Raw genomic sequence first — 14946 nt, 5'->3', positions numbered from 1 at the left:
GGGTTTCTTATAGACATGAAAGATTTCATCTACCAGCAAAATCAAGAAAGTCCTGGGGCGCCTGGGTGGTATAGTTGGTTAAGCAACTGACTCTTGGTTTTGGCTCAGGTTGTGATCTCAGGGTCCTGAACTCAGGGTCCTGATCTCAGGGTCATAGGATTGAGCCTTGTGTCAAGCCCTGTGTTGGGCTCCGTGCTTAGCATGGAGTTTGCTTGGGACTCTCTCTTCTTCTTCCTCTGCCCCTCCCTTCTGTGTTTTCTTTCTCTCTCAATCAGTCAGTCTTTAATAAAAATCAAGAAAGCCTTCATGAAAGAGGAGGGCATTTGATATGGATACAGGGTAGAACTAAGATGGATCTAGGTCTGTGAGAAAGATTAGGGGTTTTAAGACCAGTGAACAGGCCATTTAGTTGGAATGGGAACAGTGAAGAGGGCCATAGTGAGTTATAAGATCTAAAGGGAGATCATGGAGGGCACCTGGGTGGCTCAGTGGGTTAAAGCCTCTGCCTTTGGCTCAGGTCATGATCTCAGGGTCCTGGGATCGAGCCCCACATGGGGCTCTCTGCTCAGCGGGGAGCCTGCTTCCCCCTCTCTCTGCCTGCCTCTCTGCCTATTTGTGATCTCTCTCTCTGTGTCAAATAAATAAATAAAATCTTTAAAAAAATGAAATAAAATAAAGGGAGGTCATGGTCACATAGATGAGGACTTTGAATAACAGGGCAAATAGTGATAATATTTCACTCAGTAATGTATGGGATCTTTCAAAAGATTATGAGAAGATCTGTGCACTAGGTTTAACTGGAGTGAAGAAGGACTATAAATTTTCATAATTATAGACTTTTGTCAGAGGCACCGAGGGACTGGATTATGGAGATGGAATAGTAATGTAAGGAAAAGGGTGGATATGAGAAACACCATGGAGATAAATAGAATGTTTAGGATTTAACAATTAATTGGATGCCAATGTAATAGTCGGGGGGTGGGGAGTAACATGAGGAGGGAGGCAGGTTGGAGATACCAGGAAAAGGATGAGGGGAGGTAGGGAGAGAAGGAGATTCTAAGGTTCCAAGCCTGGGTCAAGAGTGTCAACTTTATCTGAAATAACTTAGGTATGTTAAAATGTGATTAGTTTTATATATCCCTGACAGATACAAATTCACAGTTGTTCATTTCAGTCTTTAGCTAATATCACTAATCTTTACATTAACAACAACAACAACAAAAAATCAAAAAAAGAAGGGTAAGGGTAAAACCTGAGATTATGACTTGTAGTGGTAATAGGTAAGAGATATTAATCAGGTATGGACATTATTGCAAAACTGTTAGAGTTCTGACTAGTTAAAACCCTAGAAACATGCCCCCACCTCAGGCCATTCTCCTTCCCATGTTAAAGCCTAAGATATGGGCAAAAATGACATGCAAACCTATGAACAGTGGTCATTCTCTACAACTACCTCTACTCTCCTTTAAAAAGGCTGAAGCTTTAGTTAGACATGTAAATACATGGAAATATTTGATAAATCTAACTCTTTATTTGAAGCTAACAACTTAAGAAATGCAAAATACTTCTGGAAAAGAAAACGTACCATTTTTGGACCTGAACTTCTAATCTAACCAAGTCTGCTGTGCTCCCTCTCTCGACTCTGACAACACCTTCCACCCAGTCATTTTGCATCATAACCCCAGTCACCTTTGGTTCCTTCCTCTGGCAGCCCAGAGGGGCTGGCTGATCTAGAGGCTCAGTGAGGTTGTCAAAGGGCCCTGTCTCTCTGTCTCTGTCCTCTGAAGGTCAATGTCATTCTAAAGTTGATTCCCAGATGGCTTCCAGGAGCAAGCACTGCCTCTATTTCATTCTACAACTGGCCCACTTTGGTCACCTGTTCACCTCTGAACATGAAAGTGGCTGGAGAGGTAAGGAATATACCAACTGGCTGAAGCCAATTTAGACCTACTCCTCCAGTAAGAAGTGGTGTTGGTTTTCCTTGAAGTAGAGTTGCATGAGAATGGATGGATGTGAAAGCGAGTATCTGGGTTAGGAGAGGGATGGATGCTGGGTGGGCATCCACCAATGTCTACCACTGTTTTAAATGACAGAAACTGCTCTGGGCTAAGGAACAGAATAGCAGCATATAAGGAAGTTGGCAGGAGGCTCTTACAGAATTAACAATTCTGAGAAACAGCTTCAGAAACTAGGTTGGAATGAAGAGGGTCTGAACTACAGAAGATAACCTCTGAGATGATGCTGAAGGAAAAAATGAAATAGCATGCTACCACTGGAACCCACAGCCATCAGACTCATCACTTTTTTTCTGCTGCCCTAAGTGGTATCTAACTGTTCCTGTGACTTAGTGTAATACTCTCTGAGTGTGGTGTCCAGCTGGTCACGCCTGAGTCATGTGCCCCAAGCCCAACTGCCAGGATATCTAGTTAGGGAAATTTTGGTTCCCATGGCCTCTCAGTAACAGGTGGTAGCCCCACCAAAGGTCACAGAGGGGAGACTTCCTCAACATAGAACAGGGGTGGGATGCTGGACAGTCCAAAAATAACAAGGGTCTACTATCAGCCTCCAACCCACTATGTTTCCCTGCCCACTTATCTTTTTACTTAATTTTTATTTAATACCACCAGATTCATCTGGAACTAGTTCTGGTGATATCACTCCCCTGGCTCACTATCTTCATTGTTTTCCTACTGATGGTAGAATTAAAAGTGTTTTATTTTTTTTAAAATAGAGTGACATCAACCTACTTCTCCAACCATTTGTTTCTAAGTACTGCTCTGCACACATCCTATTTTCCAAATGAACTGAACTTCTTTATATACGGCATATTATTAAAAGTACTCTGCTTCGCATTTATTTCCTATCACTTCAATTCATTCATTCACTCACCCATTCCATTCAATGGTTATTTGATGAACATACTATGACCCAGTCCACAGCAAGGCACTTGGCCATAGAAAGATAACAAGTCACCATCTCCTTCTTCGAGGAGGGAAAGGTGGTAAGGAATTACAATATGATAAGATAGGCTAGGATAGAATAGAATATTATGTAACCTAAGTTATATTTTCTACAAATGATGTTGGTACAAAGTATAGTATGAGCATAAGATAAGAAGTAGGTAAGTCTACCACAGAGAGGGGGCATTTAGAGAAGGTTTCCCTAAGAAAGGAACATTTTGCTAAACTTTGAAAGTTAAATCATTTGCTAATACCCCAGATGGGAAGGCAAGTAGGGAGGTGACTATTAGGTATAGTCAGGAGCACAGCATGATGTAGCGTAGTACGAGAAACAATGAGTAGACTAATATTGCAGAAATTCCCAGGTGGAGTCAGAGAATAGGGGTAGAGAGCCATGGAAAATGCACCAAGACTGTCAGGCAAGGGCCTAACCATGAAGAGTTTCGTGAGTTATAGATAGGAATTTCAATTTTGTTCCACACACACACAGAGAACCAATGAAGGCTGTAATAGTAGCCCCTTGACTCTCCCTGCCTCTAATTTCACTGCTATTGTATCTATCTTGCAAACAATGTGTGGCCAGATAGATCTTTCTACTAAGGAAATATAATCATATTAGTGTCCTTCAGAGTGGAGTGCAAACTTAGAACCAGGGCTACATATATGTAAAAGAATACAGTAAGGAAATATTAAAAACCCAACAGACAAATAGGCCCTTAAGACTCGTGCTGGAAATTTCTCATGCTATCTTATGGGAAAGTCAGCCTCCACCACTAAAATAATGCACATTACTTTCATATACATAATGCACACAAATCCATTATAGCTCTTACCTCACTGAATGATTTAAATGTTTTATTGTATACTCAGCACTCAGCGTGTTGCTAAGCATAAAGCATATAGGAAGTAACCAAGATAATGTCTGATAAATGGGTAAAAGAATGCATAAGTGAGAGACAAAACAAGGTAACGCCATCCTCACTAGATAGATTAGTTCTGAGCTGTTCTACCATAGGAACAGCTCTATTTGCTTTAGACTTTGGCGCTCAGCACTAAGTCCCCTGCCCCACCACGCCATTCTTTAACTCCTCAAGCTTTGCGAGCCCCCGAGGTTTACACTGGAAGAACTAAGAAGCATAACCATGAAGCCTCAGGTGCATTTACGTGTATGAAGAGAAGTGGCTGAAAGTCCACCAAAGGCTTGTGCTCCTTCGATAGTACAGAACTGTAGCTTCCCATCAGGGCTACAGTTCTCAGTCCAAACATGAGCCTGTGATTGTTCTGTCCAGTAGAGTCAAAATAGAATTAATGTATGCCACTTTCAGGCCTGGCCTATAAGAACCGACAGCAGGACCCTCATTTCTCTTCTTCAAACTGATCTTTGGAGCCAATTTTGAAGACTGTAGAGCCTATGACAGCCTAGGTGCTCTGAATGGAGCACATTGCTGTTCCTTTCATCCTCCTCTACACACTGCCAACGTGGTTTTACATGAGTGGAAAATTAACCTCTTCTCTGGAGGCACCTGGATGGCTCAGTTGGTTAAGCCTCTGCCTTCAGCTCAGGTCATGATCTCAGAGTCGTGGGATTGAGTCCAGAATCGGGCTCCCTGTTCAGCGGGCAGTCTGCTTTTCCCCCCTAGTACTCCCCCTGCTTGTGACCTCTCTCTTTCTCATTCTTGTTCTCTTTCTCAAATAAATAAATAAAATCCTTTAAAAAAAAAAAAAAAGACTAATCCTTGAATGTGGAAAATCTTTCAAAATTTAATTTGAATGTCTTAAATTAGCAAGTAAACAGGTACTCATAATGTTATTTGATGTATAATGGCCAGTATGTGTCATGACAGAGACCAAGGAAAAAAATGGAGCTTGAGAAAAGAGCTGGAAAGCAAAAAAGATAAAATGAATCAGACCAGAAAAGATTTCCTGATAAAGTTCACAATTTTTTAAACAACTAAATTAGAAATAAACACTGATTATGATTGGTTAGATTTCAAATAAATAAATAAATCATTGGATTATGTATAAGAAACATAACTTAGAAATAATGAGAAATACATCATGATTATGTCACTGCATCTTGTCAATCTTCAGACTGCTAATACCTCACACTTTAAGAAGAGTCCATCTGCCTAAAAATGTCAGGTAGGGACATCAAATGACGTGCTCGTATTTCTAAATATTCTAGGGTCAGCCTAAGGAGGAAGGCATCTAAAAAAGTCAATCTTGTTTCATAACCCTTATCTTCTTTCATGTTACTTTCCCTTTTTTTGGTGTGATAAATGATAGAGCTAGAATAGAGAAAGGTGAAGAGGGAGAGGTAAGAAGCCACATGGAATGCACAGAAGAGAAGTTTCTGGTATCAGATGTCAGGATGAATATACACATTCCTAACACCTAGACTGGGATTTGAGTTGGGGATATCTGCTAGGCATGGCAATACCTTTGGAAATTTCTCAAACTTGGAGAAATCACATTCTTTCTTTGACTGAGATACATCTTTTGAGTGTTTTCATAGAATTGGGTATCAAAAATAGAGAAAAAAAAAATCTGGGTCCCGGGATCAAGCCCCGCATCAGGCTCCTTTGCTCAGCAGAGATCCTGCTTCTCCCTCTCCCACCGCCCATCCCCCCACCTCATGCTCTCTCTCGCTTTCTCTCTCAAATTTTAAAAATCTATAAATAAATAAAGCACACAGAAATTTTTGTTTCCTGTTAAATACAGAAAATTTAAGAAACCATTGTTTCACTCTGTCAAAAAAAAAATAATAAGCCACATGAACTATGCAATCATAGATATTTCAACATCCCATAAGAGAGTTAATGAAAAAAAAAAAAAAACCCCAAGTGAACTAAATTCCATAAAGTAATGAGCCCTCCTTATGCGAGAAGAAACATACATATGCTTTCATCTTTCATGTAATAGTGGGAGAAAGAAGAATTTACCAGAAACATGTATTAGGAGAGATGAGATAAACTCAGAAACTTTTATGGTTTCACATGGGCTGGAATAATGGATTTGAATACCACAGAGTCCGAGATGAAGAGCATGTTTGTAAAGCCAATAGTTTATTGAGACCAAATCTAAAATAAAGAAAAAGAGATGAGTGGGACACTAAAAAGCATTAAACCATAAGACTCAAAAATACAAGAGAGAATGATGTAGAAAAAATATTTGAAAAGATAATGGCCAAGATTTTCTCTAAATTGATTGAGGATGTCAATGCCTATATCCAAGAAGCTTATTAAACCTCAAGATGAGCAGATCTAGACACACTATAGTTGATCTCCTAAAATTCAAAACTAAAGAGAAATATTAAAAGCAGGAGCAAGAAAAAGACATAATACAGACAGGGGAACAACAAAAAAAAATGACAACTGACTTCTTAGAGAAACAGTGGCGGCCATAATGCAACGGGGAAAACACATTTTAAGTAAAGACACAAAATAATTAACCATCAACCAAGATTTATATATCCAACAAAAAATTACTTTCAAATATGAAGGCAAACACTGTTGCTTGTGAAAATAAATGTAGAATAGTACAGCTCCTTTGGAAAACAGTTTGGGATTTCCTCAGAAAGTTAAACATTAGTTTAAATATGACCCAGAAGTTCTACTAGTAGGTATTTACCCAAGAGAAATGAACACATAGGTTGACACGAAGATGTGTATGTCAATATTCATAGTAGCATTATTATAATAGCCAAAAATTGGAAACAAGACAAGCGTCTATCAACTGGTGATGGATGATCCAAATGTAGCACATTCACACAATAAAATACTATTCATCAATAGAAAGGAATGAATAATCTACTGACATGCTGTAACATCATTAAGCCTCACAAACATTTGCTAAATGAAAAGAAGCAAAAGATCACATGTTGTATTATTTCATTTATGTGAAATATTTATAAAAATAGATAAATGATTGCCTGCAGCTGTGGGTGAAAAGGGCACTGTCTGCAAATGGGCATGAACAAACTTTTTGGGGGAATGAGAATATTCTAAAACTGGTCTGGTGATGCTTGTACAACCCTAAAATCATCATTGAATTATACACTTAAAATGGGTGGGTTTTATGATATGTAATTTATGCCTCAATAAAGTTGTTAAACAATATGAAGACAAAATTTAAAAAACATATTCAACAATAAGAAAAGGACAGAGAACTCATTTACTACTTATCTGAACTACTAGAAATGATAGAGAATATTCTTTCTACTATAGAGAAGTAATCCCTGGGGGGAACTCAGATTGACAGGAAGGGATGAAGAGCCTTAGAGGGGTAAATTTATGGGTAAATACACAAGACCTTCATATTATATTTATTTTAAAATTCTTTAAAAGATGATTCATTATTTAAAGTATTTTAACAATAATGAATGGTGGAGTTTATAACATATTCAGAAGATAATTCTATGACAAGGGCACAAAGATTGGGTAGGTGAGAAAGGAATTATACTGTGATATTCTTACTTTGTGAAGTAATACGATGTTATTGAAAGTAGACAGTGATATGTTAAAGATGGATATTATAGTCTTTACAGTATGAACAATCATCAAAAATAACACAAGGATGACTAGCTAAAAAGTCCACAGAAAGGGATCAAATGGAATACTAAAAAAATAATTGATTTATCCAAGAGACAGCAGTAAAGGAGATCTAGAGTAACATAAACCAGATGGAACAAATAGAGAACAAATGCCAAGATGGTGGCCTTAAACACACCCATATTGATCATTACTTTAAATGTGAATGTACTGTAAACACTTGAATTAAAAGGCAAAAAATAGCACACTGGATAAAAAAGCAAAAAAGCAAGAACATCTTTATCTATATCTATATCCACAAACATGTGTATACAAAACATATTTTAAAACTAAAGAGATATATTACTTAAAATAAAAGATTAGAAAAATATAAACTATGCAAATAGTAAGCATAAAGAACTTGGTGTGTCTATATTTGTATCATAAAAAGTAGACTTTAATATAAAGAGAACTACCAGAGATAAGGAGATAAGAATAGTTTATAATTTTAAAATCAAGAGAATATAAAGGGTTTTTTTTTTTGTCTCTGTCTTTAAATATCTTAACTTGGGGCACCTGGGTGGCCCAGTGGGCTAAAGCCTCTGCCTTCGGCTCAGGTCATGATTCTGGGGTCCTGGGATCCAGCCCTACATCGGGCTCTCTGCTCAGCGGGGAGCCTGCTTCCCCCCCTCTCTCTGCCTGCCTCTCTGCCTTCTTGTGATCTCTCTCTCTCTGTCAAATAAATAGATAAAATCTTTAAAATAAATAAATAGACATAACACACAAAAATGAAAGTTCTTCAGGGTCTTCAATAATTTTTAGGAGTGTAAAGATGGTAATATCAAAAATTTTTAGAGCCATTGATATGGAATATATTCCCTCTACACAATGAAATTAAGTTACAAGTCAATATAATAAGACACGTAAAAACTCCTAAGTATTTGAAGATAAGACAACAGTCTTATGAATAATCATTCAATCAAAGAAGAAACCTAATGGGATATTTTTAAAAAATTTAAACCAAATGATAATGATACAATCTAGCAAAATTTGTGGGATATAGCTAAAGCAGTGCTTAGAGGGAAATACATAGCTTTAGGTGCCTATCTTGAAAAGAACAGTAAAATTAATAAACCAAGCACCAATTTTGCACAAGATCTTTCAGAAAATAGAGCAGGAAGGAACACTGGCCAACTCATTTTATGAGGGCAGCATCATGCTGATGCCAAATATTGTTCAAGACATTAAAATAAATATGCATAATCTTTTACAGGTAACATGTTTAGAAATCTCTTATAAATATTTATGTACAAGAATTATAAGAGTAAAAGTATATGTCCAACCATTAGGGACCATTTAAATAAATTATGACAAAACTATAAGGTGAGACATTATGCATCTATTAATAGTATGTTCTCAAAGGAACTGATGACATGGGAAAAGACATAAGTAAAAAAAAGTGTAGTCTGATCCCATTACTATATTATAATATACCTACATAGAAAAATCATGGGAAGAAATGCACCAAAACATTAGCAATGCTTAACTCTGGGTTGGAGGGATTGCTAGTAATTTTGTTTTCATCTTTTATTTTGCTGTATTTTCCAAATCATCTGTGACATAAGTGTGCCACTTTAATAATAGAAAAAAAATCCAATCAGTTGTTTAAACAAAAATTTGGATAATGCAACACCATAATTCACAGAATGGTATTTCTCTGAAGAACCTTTGAAAATAATCAGCTCTAAACCTGCTTTTATAGACAGAGAAATCGAGTTCCCCCTCCTGGGTGAACATATGTAACTTGTGCATCAGGTCATGCATAGAGTTAGTGATAGAATCAAGTCCAGAATCAGGATCTCCCTCCTCCTAATACCATGCCTTTGACTTTAGGGCAAAAAATGAGGAAAATGACATTGTGGTCAGGTGTACAAAAATTCTTCTGATGTAATCACTGGTCTTTGGCCTTTCACACCAGAAGATTGATTCTGGTTTAAGCCGTAAGTTCAAATGTAAAGTTATGCTTAAACTTATGCTTACTAGAATACTATTTATTTTTGTTTCTGTTTTGTTTTCTTAACTTTTATTTTTTCAGTGTTTCAAGATTTATTGTTTATGCATCACACCCAGTGCTCCATGCAATACATGCCCTCCTTAATACTCACCACCAGGCTTAACCAACTCCTCACCCCCTTCCCCTCCAAAACCCTCAGTTTCTCAGAGTCCACAGTCTCTCATGGTTTGTCTCCCCCACTGATTTCCCCCAAATCCCATCTCCTCTCCTTCTCCCAAAGTCCTCCATGTTATTCCTTATGCTCCACAAGTAAGTGAAACCGTATGATAATTGACTCTCTCTGCTTGACTTATTTCACTCAGCATAATCTCCTCCAATCCCATCCACATTGATACAAAAGTTGGGTATTCATCCTTTCTGATGGAGGCATAATATTCCATTGTATATATGAACCATATCTTCTTTATCCATTCATCTGCTGAAGGGCATCTTGGCTCTTTCCAGTTTGATGACTATAGCCATTGCTGCTATGAACATTGGGGTACAGATGGCCCTTCTTTTCACTACATCTGCATCTTTGGGGTAAATACCCAGTAGTGCAATTGCAGGGTCATAGGGAAGCTCTATTTTCAATTTCTTAAGGAATCTCTACACTGTTTTCCAAAGTGGTTGCACCAACTTGCATTCCCACCAACAGTGTAAGAGGGTTCCCCTTTCTCCACATCCTCTCCAACATTTGTTGTTTACTGTCTTGTTAATTTTGGCCATTCTAACTGGTGTAAGGTGATATCTCACTGTGGTTTTGATTTGAATCTCCCTGATGGCTAATGATGATGAACATTTTTTCATGTGTGTTTTAGCCATTTGTATGTCTTCTTTGGAGAAGTGTCTGTTTGTGTCTTCTGCCCATTTAACCATCTCAACACAAATGCAAGGGATAAGTAACCTCTATATATTTTATAAGGGAATGGGTTCTCCTACCTAAATTTTAATAATATTTTTCCCTATCACCTAAAATATTCCAATTCACTAAAATCACAAGTTAAGATAATCCATCACAAGTAGAATTGTCAACTGCACAAAAAAGCTGCATAGTTTATCAAAGAATTCTGCCACAAAAAAAGAAAAGAAAATCAGTCACTGTTCAAAGTGTCCAGGTTCCACTCAATGAAAGGTTCAGCTTAAAGATCATTCCTGCAACCAGAATCTGGACTGACTCACTAAGAGGTATCTGTCTAATAGAAACTCTTCTAAAGAACAGAAGGTATATATTTCCTTTTTGGCATATGCATGAGTAAATTGAGTCTGTGTGAGAATGAATAATCAAGACCCCTTAATTGTTCAAAATCTGAGGGGACAGCCTGGCTATTTGTTAGACCTGAGCAGAATCCTATATTGTGACTGAAATCAAAGCAGCCATCATTTTCAACCATAAAGACTAGATTTCCACAAACAGCACATCTAGTAAAGCTGAACAAAATGTCTCTATCACCTTCTGTGTTGAGAAAATTAAACAGGCAATTTGTAGTGGATCTAAGGTGACTGAACCCGGTTTCAGTAGACAATGAGAGAATGCTTTTTAATTCTTTAGGCATTTAATAAAAGGAGAAAAAAAATCCACACTCAATGGCAGGATTGGTATGTCAGATCACATTCTCCATGAACAGATTGGCTAGAAGAGGATAATGTATATGTCTTTTGTCCTTAAACAGTCATCAAGTGAAATGAGAATCCTAGGTGACAGCCGGCTTTCCTCTGAGATGCAGGGAACATCTGTTGGGGCAATGGGTTCTGGGTCCTATTCCTAGCGTGTTTTGAGGGGCTTCTCTGCCTCCCACTGATTCTGAAGCTGCACTCACTGTTCTTCATACAGCCCCTTCACATACACATAAAGCTTCTTCCTGTCACATCTGACCTTGTCTGTATAAGCCTTAATCATTTAATCAACATTACTTAAAAGCACATTGGTTCAGGCTTAAAAACACATCACAGGTTCAGGCTCTGGTTTTGCCTCCTCTGCTTGGCTGGGATGGGGAAAGTCATTTAAAACCTCTGGGTTTCCATTTCCTCAACTGTTGGATGAGTGCGTTGGGTGAGGCAGGGAGAGCCACATGGTGCGCCCTGTTGAGAACGATTCTGAGGCTGTTTCCAGAACTCCCACAAAAGAATATTCAATCAGCAATATCTGTCATGACATAAGAGAGAGCTGTGACAATAAAATCTCCTAGTCTGAAATGTATCGTGTTGAGTGACACCTAAGACATTTTCCCCAAATTATTTCCACTATTCTTTCTCCCTTACTACAGATAAAGGAAGACTCTCTATCCCATATCCCCATGTTGTTTGCTACCCACCATTAGGCATACTGATGCTGCATTTACATTATTAAGACAAGTATTGTGAACCCTATTTCATAATAAGAAAATTCTGCCAGAAAGTGAGCATTTTCTTTAAACCATACAGCAAATCCAGAACAAATACTGAAATTTAGGAACATTTATTCACTAATAAACATCTTATGCATCCTACTTACTTGTTTTATAGCTTTTATTGTGCATTTACCAGAATTCCCGGTCTCAAGAAGTTTTAAATCTAGTAGGCCCAGAACATATGCACAGATAACAGAGGTCAACACACAGATGCCCATCCCAGAGGAAGACAGCACTCTTCACCCTGGAGTCCTCCTTGCTTCTTCTCTTTCTCTCTCATCCACATCCAACCCATACCCAAATCCTCTTGATGGAACCTTCAAAGTCTGTCTCAGCTCTGACCATTCTTGCCTCTTCCACTCCTCCCACCCTGGTTCAAACCGTTATCTTCTCTCACTTGGACTAACGTCTGAGCCACCTGACTAGTCTCCTGGCTTCCCCTCTGGTTCCAATACAGTCTACTCCACACAGAAGCCAGAAACACACACCTTTACAGAAGTCAATCAATCCATGCCATTCCCTGTTCTCACCTCCCCACGACTTCCCATTACACTGAGAACAAGATCCAAACTCTTCATCATGGTCTAAAGAACTTTCCTCTTCTGGTCCTGGCCTCCACTGGACCTGATTTTCCACTGCTCTGCTGCTTCTTTTTTTAATTTTAATTTTTATTTTTAAGATTTTATTTGTTTATTTGACAGAGAGAGATCACAAGTAGGCATAGAGACAGGCAGGGGGGGCGGGGCGGATGCAGTCTCCCCGCTGAGCAGAGAGCCCATGCGGTCCTCGATCCCAGGACCCTGAGATCATGACCTGAGCTGAAGGCAGAGGCTTAACCCACTGAGCCACCCAGGTGCCCCTCTGCTTCTTCTTTACTTTGTTCCACCATTAAGATATTCTTGCTGTTGCTTTAACCCACCAACCATACTCCTTGCCCCAGGACCCTTGTTCTGTTGATAGCTTTGCATGGAATGCTATTCCTCCAGACTGTCACATAACTCCTTCACTTCATGCAGGCCTGTCTTCGGATGTCACCTGTTCAGGGTGGCCTTTCCTTACGATCCTGTCTACAACAGCATCTGCCCATTCCCTAACACCTTACCCTGCTTTATTTTTCCCAAATGCACTTATTACCACCTACCACGTCATATATTTATTTATTTACTTTTTTACTGGTTTCTCCTTTAGAACGTAAGATTTCTGAGGGCAGGAACGTTGAAGACCCCGCATCTATAATAGTGGGTGGCAGGCACACAGGAGAGCTCATCAGTAAATGCTTGTTCAAAAGATGAATGAATGAGTGAATGAATGAACGTAGGAGACAGCTAGAAATTGGAGAAAAACCTGATACTGAACAACACCTAGAACATCCTATTATAGTGTGTGTTCCCGCTTTTAGATCATATGCCAGGGTCACGGTTGATGTTAAAAGATTTTGCTCGGTTTGAGAGGTAAGCAGCCTAGACCAAGGTATGTCTGTCTCACGTGGAAGGCTGGTCCTCCTGGGTCTGGAGCATGCAAACCCACCAGCTACACAGTGGGGGGGTGGGAGGGGGAGCGAGGGATCCCAGAGACAGAGCATCTAAGGAGAGTCATTTGGTATAAATTACATAGCTTCTGGGCAAATGGGTCTATATCCCAAGTATCAGAATATTAAAATTGATCAGCTGTGGGAAGAACCAAACCAGTGAACAGGATCCACAGGAATCACTGCCCCTTAAGGAACTGAGTTCCCATGGCTGTTTCTGCAAAGAGGAATTACTTTGAAATAAGCCGACACTGCATGCATCAGTGATGTAAGGGAAAATTCTATCTCCCTCAGAGTAAAGTACTGTATGGGAATTCTTTTTTTTTTTTTTTTAAAGATTTTATTTATTTATTTGACAGAGAGAGAGATCACAAGTAGGCAGAGAGGCAGGCAGAGAGAGAGGGGGAAGCAGGCTCCCTGCTGAGCAGAGAGCCTGATGTGGGGCTCCATCCCAGGACCCTGAGATCATGACCCGAAGCTGAAGGCAGAGGCTTTAACCCACTGAGCCACCCAGGCGCCCCCTGTATGGGAATTCTTATGTAACAGGCACGATGCTGGCCCTTTACACAGCTAGTTAACAGCAAAGCTGGGAGTGGAGCTCAGGAAGTCTGGCCCCAGAGGCCACCCAGTTAACCATGCACCATGCTGCCTCCCACGAAGAGTGCTGACCCACTCAACCTTGGGCAGGTCCTCCTCTCTGCGCCTCAGTCTCCTGAGGATAACAACAGTATTACCTCTTAGGGTTGTCATGAGGCTTCACATGGAAAGTGCCCAGAAAAGGGCCGGCACACAGTAAGCACCCTACTTATTGTCATTGTATCTGCAGAATCAGTTCCTAGCAGTGTAATTACCGGATCAACTACAGATGTTAAATAGCTTTCCCAGAGTCACCTTGCTGGTAAGTAGGGCCAGGATTGTAGCCCAGCTATGTTTAGCCCCAAAGCTTTTATTGTTACACTCTTGTTAGCTCTGGTCAGTTGATTTCACTGCCGAAATCCTTCTGGTATTGGACAATTCTCAGTCACAGCTTTCTGTTTCCTGTCAGGCTTTTTGTCTTTCTGGTGATATCTACACATAGATCTAATTCTGCATGTAGAACCTGTTAATTATCTAGCATTCTAGTCAAAATGTGTCAAGCCTGGAACATATCTTGTTACGGTGGAGTGCTGACTCCGTAAGGGCAGCTAGCGTGGACATTTCATTTCGATTCTATTCTGAGGTGCCTTCGCAGGGATCTGAAGGAAGCCACGTCCTTCAGAGTCTCTCGCATACCAATGCTCCACACTCGAAGAGGCTTTATCTTCCAGCTGCAGCTCTCATAAGGTACACAGGAGGGAAATTTAATAGCTCCTCTAGTAAACAGGACACACCGCCGAGCTGGCAAAATAGGGTACCTCACAGACAGGAAAATAAGTGACTCGGGGGGACCCACAGAACGAATACCGTGGACGATGATGGATGAACAAAACAAAATACAACTGTGTTC

At 39.5% G+C, this 14946-nt stretch overlaps 1 protein-coding gene across 1 annotated transcript in view; it reads right to left on the bottom strand.

Moving 5' to 3' along the window:
- The window catches only part of LOC111147580 (regulator of calcineurin 2), a 263914-nt gene that overhangs the window by 102474 nt on the left and 146494 nt on the right, over positions 1-14946 (bottom strand). The window lies entirely within an intron of this gene.

This window comes from Enhydra lutris, unplaced genomic scaffold (assembly GCF_002288905.1).
Source record: "Enhydra lutris kenyoni isolate GAN:26980312 unplaced genomic scaffold, ASM228890v2 scaffoldscaffold17, whole genome shotgun sequence".
NCBI lineage: Eukaryota > Metazoa > Chordata > Mammalia > Carnivora > Mustelidae > Enhydra > Enhydra lutris.
Note: the sequence above shows the minus strand (reverse complement) of the source record. Positions and strands in the feature narration are given on the sequence as shown.